Source organism: Euprymna scolopes, chromosome 17 (assembly GCF_053919585.1).
Source record: "Euprymna scolopes isolate OS-2025 chromosome 17, ASM5391958v1, whole genome shotgun sequence".
NCBI lineage: Eukaryota > Metazoa > Mollusca > Cephalopoda > Sepiida > Sepiolidae > Euprymna > Euprymna scolopes.
The window spans coordinates 85,376,511-85,393,429 of NC_136498.1; positions in this window are offsets into that span (position 1 = coordinate 85,376,511).

The window sequence follows — 16,919 nt, forward strand, 5'->3', positions numbered from 1 at the left end:
ATACATCCCAACAGATTAAAACAATTTCATTTACGGTGGTGCCAAAGCAGTAAGCTTGAAGTTTGAGGAAAGATAATGAACTGACAAAACCTGGATGGGAATTCAGGCTGGAACCCAGAACAACAAGGTTATAAAAATAAGTCAAAATGCTATATAAGATGACAGAAGAGAATAGCAAAGTAGAAATGAGGCTAAATAAGAAGCAGAAAGAACTGAAGTAAAAAAAAGAAAGAACAGCAAAAGAAGGGAGATGATACGAATATAAATCGGAACAGTGCAAGCAAAGCAGAACCTTTGAAATCAATGAAATGTAAATGGAGGAAAAACAAAAACAAAATGATTGGACCTGACAGAAGTCCAATACTTGATAAAATAATTTTCTAACAAAGAGTAGAGAACGCATTGTGGATGCGTTATCGGCAGATTCTGTTACTTTCGCTTCTCTTAATTTGTCCCTCAGTCCTCATTTTTTAATGAGTGATTTTTCTGACAAAGGAAGAAAAAAAGCTGTATTCTAGGTTGGCAGTATTTTGCCCGAACAGTCGCCAGAGACGTCAGAAATTTTCTGTTTCTATGTCTATCCTTGTAACCATGTCACTAATAAGGTGCTGGAGAAAACGTTTTATCTGGGCTGAAGCTATCAACCTGATAATCAGGGACCCGAACCGTGGGTTAACCACTAAGGAAACTGTCCTATCAGCAGGTGCAAAGTACTGCGGCTGCTGTATTGCCATTTGGTGAATGGATTCTGGACCATGCAGTAGCTTCTGGTGGGGCTTCTCGATGCCATATTAGTGGGTAATTGTTACGGCTTTACCTTATCATGTGCTACAAAAAAAAAATTTCTAGCAAAACGGAAACCATAATTTCTCTCCTTATTTCCCTCTCTGTTCTGCTCTAAGCAAGTCTGTCGACCTAGTACACAAATCCCAAAACTCCATCAGGACAAGTTTCAAGAAAAAATACACGATTAAACCGCATCTCCAACTTCCAACGTAGATTTCCACTACCATGTCTCCTTCTCCAATATCAGAGGTCTACATTCTAACCTTCCAGAGGTTGAAACCCAATAACAGACCTATTATTTCTAAGCGAAACTGGCATTAGACAGTATTTTCCTTGATGAGTTCGTAATTAAAGGATACTCTAACTTAACTTCCAAATGGGCTTGGAATATGTGCCTATATTAAAGATGGCGTTCCATGTGGTAGAGACATCTCCAGAGAAGATCCTAACTTACCCTATATGTGCTTCCGGGTTGCAGTTGCTCACACTACTGCATTTAAATTTACTCTCTATCGCCTCCACAACAACAGAGTTATTATCTTCAAAGCATATCTGAGAAAATTGACCAAGTCCTATCTGCTTATCCTTCAGCTAACATTCACGTTTGTGGAGACTTCAATGTTCATAATGTGGAATGGTTAATCCACTCAAACAAGACTGATGATGAGGGGAGGTTCTGTCATGATTTCTCCATTGTTTATGACCTCACTCAGATTGTTCATGAATCCACCCGTGTGCCCGACACTGACGGCTAGTATGCGAGTCTCCTAGACCTTTTTCTCACAACTTGCCCTGAACTATGTTCAGTTTCCGTTCTGTCTCCACTTGGATTTTCCAACCACTCTGTTGTATCAGATAAGATAAAAATGAAATGTAAAAAGTCATCAGATTCACTTCTCAATCATACAGTATATCGATACACTATGGCTGACTGGGATAGCTTCCGTACATTTATATCAGATCTACCTCTCCATTCCATGTTGAAAAATGATGTGTCATCTATAGTATCAGACCTGATGGTTAATTGTAGGTATAGACCGTTTTATACCCTCAAAAAAGTTCCAGCAAAAACCTTACAGCCAGCCATGGTTCAAATAGCAAACAGAATCCTGAACAGAAGCGTGTGCTCTATCCCAACTATCATCAATGGACCTGAGGTAATCTCGTCAGCATCAGACCAAGCCAAACTCTTTGCCAAAAACTTTGCAGCTAATTCTACCCTTTACGACCAAGGCCGCCAACCACCAATATTTCCTCCTTTTTCAGAAAACACACTATGTGATATACAAATATCTGTATGTGATGTTGCTAAGTTAATCAACAATCTTGATTCCAGTAAAGCAACTGGTCCTGACGGTATTCCAATTATAGTACCCAAAAACTTCAACCAGAACTAGCGCCCATACTTACAAAACTATTTAAACATTGTCTTAAGGAGAATTGCTTCCCATCACCCTGGAAAATCTCATCAGTATACCCTGTATTTAAGAATCCAAATGATCACTCATCTCCCTCTCAGTACAGGCCAATAAGTCTCCTGTGCGTCATGAATAAGTTGCTGGAATCTGTGTTAAATACAGAAGTAATCAACTATCTCCTGCAATATGGTTTCTATTCTGCTAGATCTACAGCAGATGTGCTTACAGTTATATCGCGTAGGATTAGTGAATCTCTTGACAGCGCCAACCTTTGTAGGGTAATTGTTCTTGACATATCGAAGGCCTTTGATAGTGTATGGCATAAAGGTTTACTTCACAAGATTTCCAGCTATGGTATAGCTGGAAATGTCTTCTCAATTATTAAATCATTTCTCTCTGATAGATTCATAAGAGTAATATTTGATGGGAAAAAATCAGAAGCTCACAGTATTAATTCTGGAGTCCCTCAGGGTTCCATCCTGGGCCCAACACTCTTCCTGATCTACATTAATGATCTTCCAAATCACATCCTTATATCATTCGTAGACATTTATGCTGATGACACTATCATCTATGGTAGCACATATAAGACCGTAAACGACCAAGTTTTCTCCGATTCTCTCTACTCTGATCTTGAGCGCATGGTACAATGGGTGAAGAGGTAGCTAGTTACTTTTAATGCATATAAAACCAAGCTTTTATCTTTACATCATCAACGCTTTGACCCCCCACCCTCTGGCATCAATTGAAATGAATGGCTCTCGTCTTGGGGAGGCCTCATTTTTTACAAGCTTCTGAGCTTGACCTTTACTCCCGATCTGAAATGGAACACGTACATCAAATCTGTTGCCAAGGCTGTTGGAAAAATGGTGGGATCCTTCTATCGACTATCCAGTAGATATCTCACTGCTGATGCAATTCACTATCTATATAAGAGCCAGGTACGTACAAGGATGGAGTACTGTTGCCACATCTGGGCAGGAGCTGCTAGAAAGGACTTGCCCTGTCTTGATAGAGTTCAAAATAGACTTCATAGCCTCGTAGTGGTGGGAGATGTCCTTTTCTCTTCCCTGCAACCTCTTTCTCATAGAAGAGATGTTGCGATTTTGTCTCTGCTTTAATCTGATTGTATTCAATTCCAATGTAAACAAGTTCTTGATGAGCTGTTCCACTTTAGTTAACAAATTTACCGAATTTCCATTACTAACGATTACTATATTGTCCAATTGACTACTGTACACTCTTAACTATTATCCTCAAGTGGCCTCCGGGTCTTGATTAGTGCTAATGCCTATGTAAAAAAATAAAGAAGCTATTGGAGTAAAATATGGGAAGAGCGACAATATCACAATAGAAATGCATGCAAAAACGAGGTACAGCAAACTGAAGAAGGGACAGAATGAATTCAGTAAGGAAACCCTAAAGACAACCTTACAAAAAATGGCAAATTGGAAATCACCAGGTCACGACAAAATTCATGTATACTGGTTCCAAAAATTCATGACGCTATATAAAGGCTCATTCAAAATCTGAAAAGTTGCATCAACGAAGCAGACATGCCAGAATGGATGACCAAAGATAGAACACTACAAAAGGAGAACCACGTCTAGCAACTATAGAAAATATTAACGCCACAACTGAGTGAACAAATTCACCACTCGCTTAAACATTGTGGACTTCTCCCCGAGGAATTGAAAGGATGTCAAAAAGGAAAAAAAGGAACACATAATACATTATACACAAACCACAAACCAAAATATCTAGAAGGAGGTAAAGAAGTACAAGAAAGAATATAACTATGGCATAGATTGATTACGAGGAAGTTTATGACATGATTTCTCAAGCATGAATAATAAAATGCATGAGAATGTACAAAATACCGGCAAGATTATTAATAAAAATACAATGAAATCATAAAGACTTGGACTGACAGCTGTTGAACAATACATAACTGAGATAAAAATACAAAAAAGGGGTCTTATAAGATCTTAAAAGAAGAGATTCTTTATCATATTCGTCATTTTAAGGAGCATTATGGCTATAACGAACTGAGTATAACTAACTTAGCATAACTAACTTAGTATAACTAACTTAGTATAGTATAACTTAGAAAGTACCTAGCCGGATACAAGTTCACTAATACTAAAGCAATATCTGAGAAGAGCAAGAAAACTCCTAAAAACTAAACTATAGAAGTAGAAACCTAATAAAAGGTATAAACACATAGGGAGTGTCACTAGTACGATACTCTGGCTCGTTTATTGGGTGGACCAAAGCAGAACTTAGGCATCCCAACCAGAAGATTAGGAAATCTATGACCATGCACAATGTATTACACCCAAAGCATGATGCTGACTGAGTATATGTGAATAGGAAAGATGGAGGAAGAGGACTGATTTGTATAAAAGACTGTGAAGTACATGAAAAAAGAATAAGAAAAATACATAATAGCAAAACGATTATTACCACAACAACAGGCACTGAAAAAATGAACAAGACAGAAAATAGAGAGGCAAGAGATAAGACGAGAAAAATAAAATAGTAAGTTTTGTAAGTAAAACAAATACTGTATACCCTTTAAATAAGGTTTTTATTAGCACACAAGAACGATACGTCAGGTCCGACGTCAACACTATAAAGTAACATGGCGGACACCATTGGGGTAGTATACAGAGCTAGCGCTTCGTCAGGCAGAGTGCTATTGGGAAGTTTCGTATCCATACGAATCACAATACTACAGTAAGAGAAACAGCTACATGGGTGATTCATAATGATGACAAATGAGACTAACGAAAACACTTGTACGTGGCTACTAAAAGGAAACGTCAACAGAAAAACTGCAAATGCACATTCTGCAGACAAAGAGAGGAAACAATAAAACACCTAATAAGCGAATACAAAAACTAGCCTGACAAGAATATAAGAATAGACACAGTCAAGTGGGGAAGGTAGTACACTGGGAATTATGCAAACAACTGTATCTTGAAAATCCAGACAAATTGTATAAGCACAAACCGGCAACAGTACTTGAAAACAAAAATCACAAAATCCTATAGAACATGAACATTGAAACAAATCTAAGCAAGAACACCAGATGTGATCATAGTTAACAAGAAGGAAAAGTCCTGCTAGATGGTAGATTTCACCGTTTCAACAAACCACAGAGTGAATATCAAGGAGATGATGAAGCTGAGCAAATACACAAAACTAGACAGAGAGCTGAAAGGAATAAAGAAGATGAAGAAAGTCAAGATAACACCAATAATAGTAGGAGCACTAGGAACAATACTGAAAAACTTTGAAAAAAAGAATGGAAGAGCTTGGAATCAAAGGAATGGCTGAGACGATAAAACGGTTAACAGTAATGAAAAAAACTGAAATATTAAAGAAAATGCAGAGATTAACACACATGAGCTACAGGCACTAGCCATATATATAGAATCTGCTACAGAAGTAAAACACAAAGAGACACCACATGGAATCAAGAAAACTGAAACTATAATATTGTAAGTTACTCCACTCGAAAAAAAGTGTCTGCATCAACTGATACCACAGCAAATAGTCAAGGAGGATCAAGGAGAATAGAAAGACCAAAACAAGAAAGCACTAACGAAACCTCCATTGGATAGGTGCGAAAAGGATTGGAACCTTAGAGGGTCTCATTGCCACTGTAGTTCCAGTGAAGACCAATAATGGGTATCAATGAAAAATCAATAGTAAACTGTTTTTGTGAAAACGCAAATTAATCTGCAAATATCTAATGATGTGGAGAGTACTAAAAATCTGAGGAGACTTCTTGTCACTCAAACTTCAGGGAACACCACAGGGTGTTCTCAAAGAAAAATCTTTGATGCCCTATGTGAAAACACCTAGTGAATAATAATTCTGATTTCGTTTATCAACGTCTCTCTGGAAAGGGATGGGATTCATTTCCAGAGGATTTCCCTCAATCCTGGCTTCAAACCAGGAGCTTCAAAGATCAAGTGTTTTCCTAAGGATGTTGGTGGTACCTACAATTGCAGAGGTCTAAAGGCCGCCTAAAACATTGAAGATTTGTAGTTTTTTCAATTATCCTTCCAGACGACTTGATATTACACCTAGTGTACCAACTATGACCAGGATTATTTGTGTTTTAACTCCGTGTATACGCCTTATCTCCAAGGCCAATGGAGCATAATTGCTCCACTTCTCGTTCTCCTTCTCTCTCACATTCCTGTCCCAGGGTAGTGAAACTTCCAGTTTTTTGAGACTTTGTCGATGACGACCAAATCCGGATATTATGTTCTAATTACTTGGTTGTTATGACACTTTTGTCCCACCATACCTTGCCATCCTCATTTGATCTCACTTTATCAGGCACCTCCTCAAACCATTTTCCAGCATACTTCACCCCAACCCTCTTACACACCTTCCAATATACCCAGAGTCCCAATGCGATCGTGTCTTTTGCGGTACTCTCTCTGGGACAGTCCATTCACCCTGCTGCAACGTATGCAATTGACTCTGAGGTCTTACCACAAATCCAGTATTCTGCAGCAACTTTCTCTCCTAGAACCACTTTTTTTAACAATCGCTTTCCTAATGCCTGTTCTTGTGCTGCACAAACAAAAGTTTTAGTACTCTTAGCCAGATACCCAGCTCTAAGCCACTGCCATGATCTTTCATCGGCCATTTCTGCTATATCCTGGAAGAACCTTCCATGCATTTTCTTCCTAGCTAGTTCCTCTGCCATTTCTCTATCCATACGTTTCACATAATCAGTCTTGGTCTCACATACCTCCACTTTATTGGCCACAACCTTAAGCATCCACTCCTCACTTCTAACCATATGCTCCTTCAACGACATCTCATCTCAAAATAATAATAATAATAATAATAATAATAATAATAATAATAATAATAATAAGTACTTAATTCAGTAATTATTACAAATAGATAAAGTTACAATTAACAAAACATATTAATGATCTATAGTAATAAATAGTGCTGTTAAGTGATAAGTAGTAAGATTGTGCATCTAAATACGAGAATAAGTTTAAGCCTGCTAAAATTTATACTAGAATTACCTAAAATGACCTGTAGTGTAATGGTTAAAGTAATTTGTAAAATTCAGGTAAAGGTTTAATCCTCAGTGCGTAAAATTGAAAATTATTTAGGATTTCTAATCAATCATGGCTGACAGAACGAGAGCCTGTTACATTTGTGGATTAAATAAAGGGTTCGGTTTGAACTTCCGTATAGATACCTGAGTTTGATACACCTGAAGAAGGTCGGAGGCTACATCGACTGAAACGTTGTGAAAATAACATTTAAGATAAAAACAGTAGTCCGAATAATTCAAATTATATGAATAATACTGAAGTGTATATTCTATTTATAAAGCTTTATTAAGCCCACAGAGTCCTCAAGGGTCCATTCTGGGCCCAAATCTCTTCCTGATCTACATCAATGATCTCCTAAAACACATACATAAATTATTCATTGACATCTATGCTGATGACACGACAATCTACGGCAACACGTCAAAGGCCGTAAATGACAAAGTTCTCTCCGATTCTCTCTCCTCTGATCTTGAGCGTGTGGTACAATGGGTGAGGAGGTAGCTGGTTACTTTTAATGCATCTAAAACCAAGCTTCTATCTTTACATCATCAATGCTCTGATCCCCATTTGGCATCGATTGAAATGAATGGTTCTCGTCTTGGGAAGGCTCCATGTTTTGACAAGCTTCTGAGATTGACCTTTACTTCTGATCTAAAATGTAACACGTACATCAAATTTGTTGCCAAGGTCGCTGGAAAAATGGTGGGACCCTTCTACCACTCCAGTAGATATCTCACTGCTGATGCAATTCTCTATCTGTATAAAAGCCAAGTACGTCCAAGGATGGAGTACTGCTGCCAGATCTGGTCAGGAGCTGATAAAAACAGCCTATCCTGCCTTGACAGAGTACAAAATAGACTTCGTGGCTTAGTAGGAGATGCCCTTTTCTCTACCCTGCAACCTCTCTCCCATAGGAGAGACGTTGCGAGCCTGTCTTTGTTTTGTTACTTCCATAGCAAGTGCTCGGCTGAGCTCCAATCTTTCATGAAAAACACCTGTCTAGCTGAAATCACTGTCAGTAATTTTCCCCACTCTTTATCTGTGCCTAAATCAAAACGTAGATTCCATGAACAAAGCTTCTTTCTTAGAAGTGCACGCCTATGGAACTCTGTTCCATTTGCCTGTTTCCCACCTGACTACAACCTGGATTTCTTCAAGTCCAACATAAAAAAAATTCCTGATAAACCGCCCCCTTAACTAAGACACTTTATCAGATCTCCATTACTAGCGATTACTACGATATTATCCCATTGATTACACGCAATAACCCTTATCCCCGAGTGGCCTCCGGGCCTTGATAAGTGGTGACTTCCTTATAAAAAAAAATCAATTGAAAGGATGTTATTTTTCAGATGTAAGTTCTAAAAATCTCCCATCATTTACAGACAGCAAATCTATTTCTATTTTAAAGAAATAATTTGCCAAATTGTTTTATCTGTGAATATTGCTTTAATTTTGTGTTGTTCATGTTTCGGAATTACAGATTTTAATCAAAAGTATCATTTCAGCTTTGAAAAATCGTGTAGTATACATAATATGATGAAATTTTCTTAAATATTTTGAAAGCTAGTTCCCAAAATGTAATTGTAAATTCATTATTATACCATTATTTTTTAATTTACCTGATCCTTTTTAAAAATTAATTACATTAGATTTGTTAGTTTGATCTGATTAGGAAATTTGTAGAAACAGTAGTCATTACTACAAAAAAAAGGAGTTGTTATTAACAATTTTTGAAATATCTGAACTGGACTCTGATTGAAAGAAACACGTAATTTCGATTCTGACTTGTTCAATTAGAAACAGTCTTTTATGTGAGAAGAGCATTAGTCTTGGAGATTATTTAAGGGAATACTCATCATTATTATCTCTCTTTAATAGTGAGTAGCCCCTACTGTGTAACCAATGGAAGTTGCTGAGTTACACAATCAAACTCTTCTCTTAGTTTCAATATCCAAGATAGGCGATCTGACGTGCATCAACATCCAACACATAAGATTCAAATATGACCTCAACCACACAAAATAAAGTTGTTCTGTTCAATTCAGAAGACTTTTTTAAAAAAATATTGTTAATATAGAAATTCAGTATTTTATTTTTCTTGATAAAATTTGATTTTGGGACGATTAATAGGAATCAGGAATCCAAAGAATTAGAATTTTAGGTGTATCAGAACCTAAATTTTTTTAGTCCAATTTCCAACTTCAAAAATGATTCTTTTACATATTTATTTTTTAAAACTTCATTTTTCATTATTGATAAATTATGATAATATTTATTGCTTTTAAACTATCAGTAAGATAAAAATTTGTAGATAAGAATAACGAATTCAAGTAAAAATGGCACCATAAAAATAGATGATAATGGCACAAGTAGATAAATAGGAAAAATGGGATAAGCGAAAAATGTACATGAAAATCTCACAAATAAGTTTATCAAAATCTTGGATACATTAAGAAAATTGTAAAATTACATTAAAAAATAGATGAGAATTTTCAGTTAAATCCAGGCGAGCATCCTCCGCTATCAAACAAAGAAAATGAGATTCTAATTTTTTAGGAGATTACATGTGAACCCTCTTAAAAACTCTATTTATTTTAGAATGAGTTTCGCATGTACATTTAACATACAATAACCAACCATTTCCGGGCTAGTGTCTAACCAAATAGTGTATAATCAGAATTTTTTTTCTTTCGTGCAGGGAGATAAGTATTGCATACATTATGGAAGGGGGGACACTCTCTGAACTTCTGCTAAACATGAGGAAGGTGACAAATAAAAGGATCATCATTTATGATTTTCAACACGAAAAGCAAAATGGAGGCCATCAAAAAACGGTAACTCTTTCTTTTCTGAAATGTTTTTGTTTGTCATTTCTTAATCTTAGGTTGACTCGGAACATTCTAAATAAAAGATTTTCCTGTTTTGGGAATAAAGTCTGTTTAATAATTTGTCTCCCATAAATTATATTAATAAAAATGGAAAGAGATTAATTATTTTGTCAAATAATGAAATAATAATGAAATGTTGTTCAATCGAAAATGAAAAAATATCTACCTTTTTCAAAAGATGATCATCGTTTGCAAACATTTGATTTCTTTAAAGCGTCATTTTATTTTCTGTTCTTTTTAAATTAAATTAATTCTTGTCTGCTTTTCTCAATTTAATTTGCCTTTACATCTTATGGTTAATTCAATTCTCTTCGTTGCCTCTTCTTTTTCCTTACCCTTTCTTTTCTTTTGATGTTCCTATCCTATTTTCTTTCCTTTCTTATTTTCTTTCTTTCTCTCTTTTTCTGTTGTAACGTATATATCTGCCTTTCTTCCTTCTTTCTCTCCTTTCTTTCCTCTTTTATTTTTTGTCCGTCCTGATTCCTTTTCTTTAATTTTCCTTCCTCTCTGATTGTCTTTTGTCATTTTCATGAAGAAGACGAATCATAAAAATGGGTTTGCGCTAATAATGGCGAGCAAGATCTAGATTTCCCTTGAGATTCTAACTTGATTAATAAATTATTATTTTGCAAGTTTTCTTTATGATTATAGTTAAGGTCTCTGTAAGTATTTCATTTGAAGAGTATTTTTGGCAAAATAGCATTACGAGTCATTGAAAGAAGTTTCCATTATTATTCAAGTACCACCAAATTTAAATTCTATAACCCTATTTTCAAATTATGGAATTGTTCCTGTCTTTGGAATGAGGTTACTTAAAATAGCAGAAATATTTCTTTTGAATCTACTTTAAAGAATAAAAATGTTTGCTTTTGTGAAAATAATTATTTTTACATTTGAATGCTCATTTTGTTAATTGTAGTTTAGATCAAGCTAAATTCAAACATCTCTGGAATAATTTCTTTTAAGCTATTACACTAGCATTTGAATATAAAATGAATACAAATATTTCAAAACCCTAAGAATAAATGTTTTTGCAAAATCGTTCAAATCAAATGGTCCAAAATAGTTCCAATAAAAAAAATGGAAATTATTTATGAAACTAGTGCTTACACAGCAGTGTCGTTAAGTATAGTGACTAGTTTTACTGAATACCATTTGTCTTGGAAATAATATTCTAAGTCTTACAAACTCAAAGACACTACATGTCAATTATATATTTAAAAAATCTTTTTTTAATGGAATACATAGCTTCCACCGTGATCCCAAATAGAACATTAGCAAAAGTTTAATGCATAAGCAAACACTGACCTTTAAAAAGAATTTTGCAAGTTGATTTTAACTTATTTGTCTGTGAAAAAAAAATTTTGTTAACATTTGTACCCAAATGTACACAATGTTGCTAGAAAATATTTGAAAAGAAAAATAGCCAAAATGTGTTGTAAAAATAGAAAATACACGGAATTTTGCCTTTATTACATTAATTTTGCTGTCACAATGCAGATTTTGAAAATACTCCAAAATCGCACATCCACTTTGGCTGTCAACTTGACATTTCGTTTACTTTTGGACGACTATAATAGAAAATAGAAATATATCTTCTTGTATATAATAAAAGGGCGCAGTTTTTCCCCTCTAGACCAAAAGACCGTAAGTTTACAACAACAGATTGTACATAAAAATGTATTATATCTACGCTATTAGCCATTACCTTATTTAACTAGAGAACGCCATTTCATATACATTATTTTGTAATATGAAAACATTACATTATTTCCTAGGAGTGCCATCTACATCATCGTCCTAACCTACAGAGGTAGTAGCTCAAATTTTTCCCTTCTTATAAGTCCTCTTACGACCCATTCTACACCGCATGCATTTATACTTTTTCCTACTTTCCTGGGTTTTAGCAGTCATTAACTGACTAGCAATTTTTTACACATTGCATACACTTAACGCTTTACCACTACTCGAATAATGATTTATCCCTCCTACCATTACTCAACATCTCATCAAGATCAGACGAGAGAGAATCAGAGAGAACTTTGTCATTTGTGGCCTTTGATGTATTGCCATAGATGGTTGTACCATCAGTATGGATGTCAATGAATGATTTAAGTATGTGTTTTGAGAGATCATTGATGTAGATCAGGAAGAGAGTTATGCCCAGAGTGGACCCTTGAGGGACTCCAGCATTAATACTGTGGGCCTCGGATTTCTGCCCATCAACCACTACTCTTATGAGCCTATCAGAGAGAAATGATTTAATGATTAAGAAAACATTGCCAGTTATACCATAGCTGGAAATATTGTGAAGTAGACCTTTATGCCATACCTTATCGAAGGCCTTTGATATGTCAAGGGAAATTGCCCTAGAAAGAAAGCCTTTGTCGAGAGATTCACTAATCCTATGAAATATAACCGTTAGCACATCTACTGTAGATCTGGCAGAACGGAAAGCATATGGCATGTCACTAAGACGGTATTTCTGCTGAGGTGGTTGACTACTTCTTTATTTAATATGGATTCCAGCAACTTACTCATGACACACAGGAGACTTATTGATCTGTACTGATAGGGAGATGACTTATTACCTGAATTCTTAAATACAGGGCATACTGATGAGATTTTCAAGGGTGATGGGAAGCAATTCTCCTTAAGGCAACGTTTAAACAGTTTTGTAAGTTCTGGTTGAAGTCTTTTCAGTACTATAATTTGAATACAATCAGGGCCGGTTGCTTTACTATATATATATATTAATTGTGAGCATAATTTAAGTATTTATATATATATATATATATATATATATATATACGAATTGTAAGCATAATTTAATTATTATATATATATATATATATATATATAAATATATATATATACTAATTCTAAGCATAATTGAATTATTTATATCTATATATACCAATTGTAAAACTAATTTCATTATATATATATATGCCAATTGTAAACATAATTTAATTATATATATATATATATATATACAACAATTATAAACATAATTTAAATATTTGTATATATATATATATATACTAATTGTAAGCATAATTAAATTATTTATATACATACCAATTTTAAGAATAATTTAATTTAATTATTTATATATATATATACCAATCGTAAGCAGAGTTGAATAATTATATATATATATATATATATATATATATATATATATATATATATATTAACAATTGTAAGCATTATTTAATTATTTATAGGTGTATATATACCAAATTTAAGCATAATTGAATTATTTATATAAATATATATACCAATTGGTAGCATAATAAAATTATTTATACATATATACCAATTGCAAGCATAGTTTAATTATTCATATATATTTACGTATATATATAGCCATTGTAGGCACGATTTAATTATTTGTATATATATAGCAATTGTAAACATAATTTATTTATTTGTATATATATATACTAATTGTAAGAATAATTTAATTATTTATATATATATATATATATATCAATTGTAAGCATTATTGAATTATTTATAGATGTATATATACCAATTGTAAGCATAATTTAATTATTTATATAAATATATATACCAATTGGTAGCATAATAAAATTATTTATATATATATATATAATAATTACAAGCAAAATTTATTATTTATAGATATATAATTCTAAGCATAATTTAATGATTCATATATATATATATATATATATATATATATATATATATATATATATATATATATATATATATATACCAATTGTGAGCATGATTTCATTAATTATATGTATATACTAATTGTAAGCATAGTTTTATCATATATATATTTATATATATATATATATATATATATATATACCAATTGTTAGCATAGTTTAGTTATTTATATATACATATACCAATTGTAAGCATACATTTATTATTTATATATATACCAATTATAAGCACAATATAATTATATATATATTTATACTAATTGTAAGCATGCTTTAATTATTTATAAATATATACATATATATCCCAACGTTAAGCATGATTTTATTATTTATATATATATACAAATTGCAAGCATAATTTAATTATTTATATATATATACCAATCGTAAGCATAAATTAATTATTTATATATATACCAATTGTAAGCATAATTTTATTATTTATATATGACAATTGTGAGCATAATGTAATTCTTTTTACATATATATATACTAATTGTAAGTATAATTTTATTATGTATGTATATACCAATTGTAAGCGTAATTGTATTATATATATATATATATAGTAATTGTAACATAAATTAATTATTTATATATATATACCAATTGTAAGCATAATTTAATTATTTATATATATATATATATATATATATATACCAATTGTAAGCATAATTAAATTATTTATATATATAGCAATTGTAAACATGATTTAATTATATATAAAGCAATTTTAAGCATAATTTAATTATATATATATCAATTATAAGCATAATTTAATTATTTATATATATACTAATTGTAATCATGATTTAATTCTTTATATATATATACCAATTGTAAGCATAATTTAATTATATATATATATATATATACAAATTTTTAGAATAGTTTGAATATTTATATATATATATATATATACTATTTGTAAGCATAATTTAATTATATATATATATATATATATACCAATTTTCAGAATAGTTTAATTATTTATATATATATATATATATATATATATATATATACCAATTGTAAGTATAATTTAATAATTTTTTGTATATATATTTATGCCTATTGTACGCATAATTTAATTATTTTTTGTATATATATACTAATTTTTAGCACAATTTAATCATTTATATATATATATATATATATATATATATATATATATATATACATATATATATATATACTATATACTATAAAGCTGAACGTGTGTGTGAGTGTGTGTGTGTGTGTGTCTGGTCACGAATTGGCTCTTATATGGTTGACTATTTTAAAAAACTGATTGCATATAATGAGAGAAGATGTATCGAGGATCAGGAATGGGGATGTTTATCTGGCAGAATGGTGGTTCATAAAAATTGTGGGGTCTGCCTTCGCACCTGGCCCCCAAAGTATGGAAATAAAAAATGAAAAAAGAAAACGTTTACAAGGGTTTTGAATATAGGTGTACATAAGAATACTTTGATAGGTATGTTTCAACTTTAATAGGGATGGTACATTACAATTGTGGGTCTGCGTTCGTGCCTGTACTCCATTGAAATATGGCACAAACTTTAACAAAAACTTTTCATGTCTATTTGCGTAAGTATACTTTGATAATTATGTTTCAGTTTGAAGTAATATGGCATAATAAAATTATTGGGTGTTCGTTCGCGCCTGACCTCCATAGAATCTAAATATGTCACAAAGTTTAACAAGGTTTTTTTAAAAGGGGCGAGGGTCCACAATAACACTTTAACTTTAATGTTAATTAACCTTTTTATTTTTATTTATATATCTGTTTAAGCTTTTTTGTCAGTTTACTAGAAGGAATTCAGTTGATAAACAACCCTTTCTTTGTGTTTTTTACATTACAATAGTACAACTCTGCATCCGACGGCGCAATACTATACCGTTCCATACTGTAAAACTGAAACGAAGATGTTCTGCTTGAAAAGGGCGCCTATTTCTTCTTATTCATATTTATATCGATTCTTTGCTTTAAAAAACTGAAGTAATTACGTGTTTACTTTTTTAATATCCCATTTTGCTGTTTCGGATTATTTTACTAAAGTAAGTAAAGCTTCATTATTATTCAAAGCTGTTTTTGTTTCTTTGTTTTTCGATATTTCGTCAATATTATTTAGTAAGGGTGTTTAGAAGAAAAGCCAACAAACGACTACCCGAAAAAATAATTATACAAGAAATAAATGTTACCATAGCCCATAAAATGTTTTTTGTTGTTTTAAAATTTACTTGAAATAATTTCAGCGAACCGAAATTAAAACGAAATTTGAGGCGATAACTACTTAAATGAATTGTTATATAAACTACACATGCCATAATCGAATATTTCTCAAGCACAAAATAACGGAAAACATTAAAATATGTTTATAAATATTCCTTACGTTGACGGAACTTTCTTAAATTGTTAACACAGAATTCTCAGGTGCCCCTCCTCCAAATTGAAAACGGGGCTCTCCATTTCAAATCACTGACATTTTGATTTTTTTAATTAAATTTATTTATATGTAAATTAAAAAAAAATTTTTTACAAACTACTTAAAAATACAAACCAATGTACTTTCCTGCTAAAAGTAACTTTTATTGACTATGGTAAGATTTATTTCTTGTATAGTTATATTATTATATATATAACAGTTGATATAAAAAATATATTTTCACGAAAATTATCTTTACTTTCATCATATTTTGCTTAGGGTAAACTCTTTGAGTATCAAAATCTATCTACTTACAACCCCCTCCTTTTCATAACCTATCACACATACATCAATCACAGTCCATTTACTGTAGGCTGTTTTTGAACCCAGTCAACGAAAGTACACCTATGAGGGAGAGTGCAATTCATCCATAGCTTTCCTTGATGTATTGGTAACAAAAACGCCATCCAGTTACCATACATCTATATACCGCAAACCAACATTTACAGAATTGTACACTCGTTGGGATTCATTTTGCCCTAAAAAACGTAAGATAAATCTAATTTAGACCCTAACACATCGTGCC